The sequence below is a fragment of the Bubalus bubalis genome, chromosome 23 (genome assembly GCF_019923935.1).
Source record: "Bubalus bubalis isolate 160015118507 breed Murrah chromosome 23, NDDB_SH_1, whole genome shotgun sequence".
Lineage (NCBI taxonomy): Eukaryota > Metazoa > Chordata > Mammalia > Artiodactyla > Bovidae > Bubalus > Bubalus bubalis.
Genome location: NC_059179.1, coordinates 43134169 through 43140168, shown reverse-complemented (window position 1 = coordinate 43140168; position 6000 = coordinate 43134169). Strand labels below are relative to the sequence as shown.

The following is a 6000-nucleotide window of genomic DNA, read 5'->3' as shown; positions in this document are numbered from 1 at the left end:
GACTCTTGTTGACTACGATGGCTACTCCATTTCTTCCAAGAGATTCCTGCCCACAGTAGTAGATATAATGGTCATCTGAGTTAAATTTACCCATTTCAGTCCATTTTAGCTTGCTGATTCCTAGAATTAGCAATGTTGATGTTCATTCTTGCCATCTCCTGTTTGACCACTTCCAACTTGCCCTGACTCATGGACCTGACATTCCAGGTTCCTATGCAATATTGCTTTTTACAGCATCAGACTTTGATTCTATCACCAGTCACATCCAGAACTGGGTTTTGTTTTTGCTTTGGCTCCATCCCTTCATTCTTTCTGCAGTTATTTCTTCACTGATCTCCAGTAGCATATTGGGCACCTACCCACCTGGGGAGTTCATCTTTCAGTGTCCTATTTTTTTGCCTTTTCATACTGTTCATGAGGTTCGCAAGCCAAGAACACTAAAGTGGTTTGCCATTCCCTTCTCCAGTGGACCACATTCTGTCAGACCTCTCCACCATGATCCGTCCATCTTGGCTGGCCCTACATGGCATGGCTTAGTTTCATTGAGTTAGACAGGGCTGTGGTCTGTGTGATCAGATGGGCTAGTTGTCTGTGATTGTGGTTTCAGTCTGTCTGCCCTCTGATGCCCTCTCTCAGCGCCTACTGTCTTTGTGGGGTTTCTCTTACCTTGGATGTGGGGTATCTCTTCACAGCTGCTCCAGCAAAGTGCAGCTGCTGCTCCTTACCTTGGACATGGGGTATCTCCTCTCGGCCGTTTCACCGCTACGCTTAAATCTTAAGGTATGCCTTTTTTTTTTTTTTAACTATTTGCAAGCAGGATTTATTCACTGCTACAAATAAATAAATAAATAACCTAACCTGAACTGGAGCTGAGGCTGCTGTAGGTTGCAAAGGTAACTCATAAACTCAAATTCAAAACAGTTTTATGGTTCATATTGACTGATTTTAAATATTGTTCACTTGAACTTCTAAAATAAATTTATACTGCTAAACTGTCCTTTCTATCTATATAACAGATGTTAGTTATCCCAATAAAATTAGGTTTGAAAAAAGACTAAAAGCCTCCTAAGAAATTTCTAACAAAAAATAATTTGGGGGAATAAGTATGTTCCAAACAGTGCATAGGACATTTTTTTTTTAATATTTTTAGTAATTTTAGTGTTATGTATCTGAAATTCATTTATCTGGGCATTTTATATTTTACCTGGCAACTTCACCCCAAATCCAAACGGACTGACTCAGCATGTTGGGATATTTGTTCAGCTTGGTTTGATTTGGTCTGGTTTTACTAATGCTGGTTTAGGTTTTGTTTTTTATCAGCGTCCCTGCCGTCTCTCCTACCCAGGGCAGTCCTCAGCTTTCTCAAACGAGTGAGACGACGAACAGCCACCATTCCACCCACCTTCCAAAGGGTGGAGACATCAGAAGACGACGAGAGGGGAGAAACCTGGAAGCAGAGCCACCAAGAGGTGACTCTGAATGAAGACAAAACGGGGAGAGCAGTGGGTTGCTTAGGGGAGCCATTTCCCCTTCTCTGATGGGAACCCTGGGCCATGAGGCCTCTGTTTAAAAGACCATGCCGGTGCTCTCTTCCCCAGCACATATACTGAAACGGGAATGATGCAGCGAAGATTAGCATGGCTCCTGCACAAGGATGACACGCAAACTTGTGAAGTGTTCATATTTTTCATGGTTACCAAAGGGGAAAGAAGAGGGGGGAACAAATCAGGAGCTTAGGATTAACAGATACACACTACTATATATAAAATAGATAAGCACAAGGAGTTACTATATAACATAGGGAACACTGCTCAATATCTGTAATAACTTACAGGGAAAAGAACCTGAAATAGAATGAATATATATATATATATATATATATATATATATATATATATGTGCATGCTCAGTCATGTCTGACTGCGACCCTGTGGACTCTAGCCCACCAGGCTCCTCTGTCCATGGGATTCTCCAGACAAGAATACTGGAGTGGGTTGCCTTTCCTCCTCCAAGGGGCCTTCCCAACCCAGGGATTGAACTTGCATCTCCTGCATTGGCAGGTGAATTCTTTACCATTGCACCACTGGGAAACCTCTATATATACATATATATATAACCGAATCACTCTGCTGTATTCCCAAAACTAACACAGCATTGCAAATCAACTATACTTCATTAAAAGAAAAAAAGCCTATAGGTACACGGACAATGAATTAAACACTCAATATGCAAACAGCTCCAGTAAGTTAAAGAGGAAGCTGTCAGCCCCCAGTAGAAAAATGAAAGGACGTGCCTGCAGTGCAGCAGGATCCAGCGCCCACTAACCATGCACCTCAGGGGGGCTCCTCAACGTCACCAAAGCTCGCACAGACCATAGCATCTATGAATGGGGTTAATGTGAAGGTGAAATGAAACACTGCACCCCATAAGACGTTCAGTGATGGCACTGTTCCCTCGTCAGTGAAGCTGTACTTAATCATTCCGGAGAAAAACTACACATAAATAAGCAAAAAAAAAAAAGAGAGAGAGAGAGAAAAATTCTACTTTACCAGAAATAAACTGAAATTAAAATAATAATGAAGCATCATACTATACTTATGAAATTGGCAAAGATTTTAAGGATTTTAACAACATTATTTAAAGGAGCAAAAAATATTCATAAATACTCAATGAATGAAGAATGATTCAATAAACAATAAGAGAATAAACATATAGAGAATGGTTAAATAAACAGGAATTTTTAAACAAATAAGGGAATGGTTAAATAAATTATGAAATTCTTCATGCTGCACATTATAAAAATGACCATAGAGTATTTTTGTAACAAGAGAAAAAAAAATGTTGGTTAAAGAAAAATGACACTGAAATACTGGGAAATGAATGTGGGTTGGGAAGAGATTTACAGAATGTTCTTTGCAAGTGTGTATAACAAGCTTTTTCCTCCCCTCTCCTCTTCCTCTTCTCTGTGTGTCTTTCCTTGCCTCTGTCTCTGTTTTTGTCTCTCTCCCTCTCCTCCCTCTTTCCCAGAAAGAACAGTGAGTCCCAGTTTCCTACAATAAACTGCCTTCAGTGAGGGTCTTACAAAATCCTGAGTGATGGGAGGACGGTTATGAACTCAACATTCTATTTTGAAACACCCCACATTGAACTTCCCCTCTTCCTGTTAGACCTGCTCCTTCTCCAGCTCCTTACAGACAATTGTCATTCATCCCAAGAGCTGGGGGCTGCCCAGAGAAAAGGGAGACCTGGCCTAATTGTAGAAACACCAAGAGAGCTTACGTTAGACCCTCCCAGGCCACTGTCCTTAATCCTACACCAACATCCAGTGGCTGCATCTCCCAAAACAAGATGTAGCAAAGCACCAAACCTGAGGGTCTGCTCAGGGAGCCCTGAGTCTGACAGGTACATGGACACTAGGTTACAGCACCCCAGAGATGCGATGAGACTGCTGTTGTCATGGTGAGGTGCGCGGAGCGTGATGAGCACCAGGGGTATAAGGAAAGGGGTCCAGGAGTCTGGGGCAGCTTCACAAGGGACATGCAGGAGCAACTGGGATCTTTGAAGCAGGGAAGAATATTCCAGGTCAAGAGAACCACATACTCAGAGCCACCAAACTTGAGATCATGGCAGATCTGGGACCCCGCGGGTGTTTAACGTGGGGGTCGGGGAGACGCAGTTGGGCCAGGCCGGACAGAGCCCTGAATGTTCAGTAAAGGGCACTGGCTTCATCCTGGTCATGCCCATGATACAAGGACAGGAGGAGAGCCAGGATCAGCTGGACAGGACAGGATACAAGGACAGCCAGGATTAGCTGCTTGTGGACACTCACTCACTGGCCCCTTCCCTGCCTCTCCGTGCTCAGGAAGGCTCTGCCTCAACAGATGCTCCCTTCAGAGGGGTTGGTTCAAACACCAGGCAAGGAGGTTTCCAAGTAACAATCATCACTTCAGCCATCAGGATAACCATCCTTCCCAAGCACAAGGCCACGGACCTTTACTAGACCTGCCTGGAGCTCCCAGCCATGGCCCCCAAGGAGATGCTTGTCTGAACAGTGGCTGAAAGCCGTGTCCCTGCTCTCACCAGGTCCAGCGTGCAGCCCAGGGGCTCTGGTGGACTGGCAGTGGCCTCTCTCCCCCATCTTGATCTCAGGGGTCAGTTGCAGAGGCCTGGAGCCCCTCTGTCCTCCGCCCAGGACAAGGCGTGCCTCCAGCCGCGTACAGCAGGTCCGAGGAAACAAAACAAAGCACCACCATTAACTCCTTGCCAGCACCGGCCCTGCTTCCTTTAAATCCAATTGCAATCTCAGAAGCCCGACATCGCCTGAAACAAAAGCCTCACTGATGCCTGGAAGATGGCTTTGGCGAAAGTAGAGCTCATTTCAGAAAATCAAAGCAAAGAAAAATATTGAATACAATTCAGGGGCATAATGCATTATTATGGGCTTTTATGGATTTTATGTATAATTTCGTGTAAAGTTAAGAGGCTGAAGCGATCTCTTACATTCACTGTATTATCAGCCCAGCTCCAAACAATGTTCCACATCTTATTATGTTCACAGTTGACACACTCTCAGACAAATGTGCAGCTGTCTTACTCTGCTATTCATTTCCTCATTACTATTTTATAAATATATGATTAACAGTTATTGCAGCTGCCTAATTCACATTTATTGCAAATGCAACCCCACAAATGAATGCTCAAAGCAAAGAGATGTGGTTTTAGAGTAATTTAAATTTTACAGTTCCATTTACCCTGCTTTTTAATTTACTGCATAATGACCCCATTAGAATAAAGCACATCTGGAAGTTCTTTGGGGAACATTTAATTTTCTGTGGCTTCAGTACTAACAGAACTTGTACCATAAAGCCCACAGATGCCTGGAAGACTGTACAAATTTCCACGTTTTATGCCAAGATGCTGGTTAATTGTACAGACGAGACAACTACAGCAAAGAGTGAAGATTTTCTTCCCCTGGTTGAAAACTGAAGATGACGACCCAGGATCCTGCCCTTGGCAAAGTTTGTACCCCAGAAACCTGAAAACAGCTCCCTGCTTTTTGATGTCCACTTAGCCTGGTTCCTTTGCAGGAAAGGAGGCCAGGTGGGGCTGTGAGTTCTCCGGAGTTTCTGTTGCTTCCCCCCACCAGCCGCACGACTTTTTCCCCAATCCTCTTTGACCGTCATTGTGTGAAAGGGAAAGCAAGGTAGTTTGCAGAGCTCCGGATGCCTGAGTGGCTGGGGTATGAGCTGGGCTCAGCCTGGTCTTCATCTGCTCCCAAGGAGGCTACGCATGCAGCCAGATTCCAGCAGGTCACATTAACGGAGTCGTTCAGAGTATCTGAAATTGATTTGAATATTCAGTACAGATCACTGCAGCAGAACTCATGTATGAGAAATAATGCGAATCCATTGCCATTGATTAGCTAATTTATGTTCTACAACTAATCGAAGCACAAATCTCATTAGCCACAGGTCAGTAAGGCTCGGAGAGAAAAAGATAATCATTTTGGTAGCCTAGTTGGCTGTAAAGACACAATTAGAAGCCAGCCGGTTTTCCAGGCTTCTCTGCCCATCCTCCCAGCTCCTAGGCCATCTGCGAAGGGAATGAGAGGTGGCTCTTCCCCTCGGTTCTGCTGGCCACTGGGAAGAGATCTTTGTCTGTAATCATCCAAGGTGCTTCTTTCATTTCATGCAATAACAACGAACACGACTTCACTGCTTCTAGACATCCATAGAGCCCGTAAGCTATTTAGAGCCACCACCTGCACTGAGAGCACAATGTTAATTATTACCGTTTCCATATTTAAGCATTGGGTAAATGGAAGGTTTCAAGACTGGGACAGGGAAGTAGGCAGTAGGGGATGGCCAAGGCTTTCCAGATTCTGATGTGACAGGTATTTTAAAAACCTGTCTTTGTAAAGCACAGGGAAGCCAGGCACTATCCAGTTAGGACTTGCAATTTGAACCTTGAGTTCTGCTCAGTCAATTTTGGGCAGAAATT

At 44.1% G+C, this 6000-nt stretch overlaps 1 long non-coding RNA gene and 1 other non-coding gene across 4 annotated transcripts in view; one reads left to right on the top strand and one right to left on the bottom strand.

Annotated features, from left to right (window-relative positions):
• Positions 1-1582: 1582 nt before the first annotated feature.
• LOC112581669 lies at positions 1583-1689 on the top strand. Its single transcript, XR_003106289.1, has one exon. It is a non-coding gene; the product is annotated as a U6 spliceosomal RNA (small nuclear RNA).
• A 1069-nt stretch (positions 1690-2758) lies between these two features.
• The window catches only part of LOC123331340, a 45493-nt gene continuing 42251 nt past the window's right edge, over positions 2759-6000 (bottom strand). For 2 of the 3 annotated variants that reach the window (XR_006547911.2, XR_006547910.2), the window contains exon 5: positions 2759-5766. This is a non-coding gene — a long non-coding RNA (uncharacterized LOC123331340). The remainder of the gene's footprint in view (positions 5767-6000) is intronic. The other variant, XR_006547912.2, reaches the window with a different exon arrangement.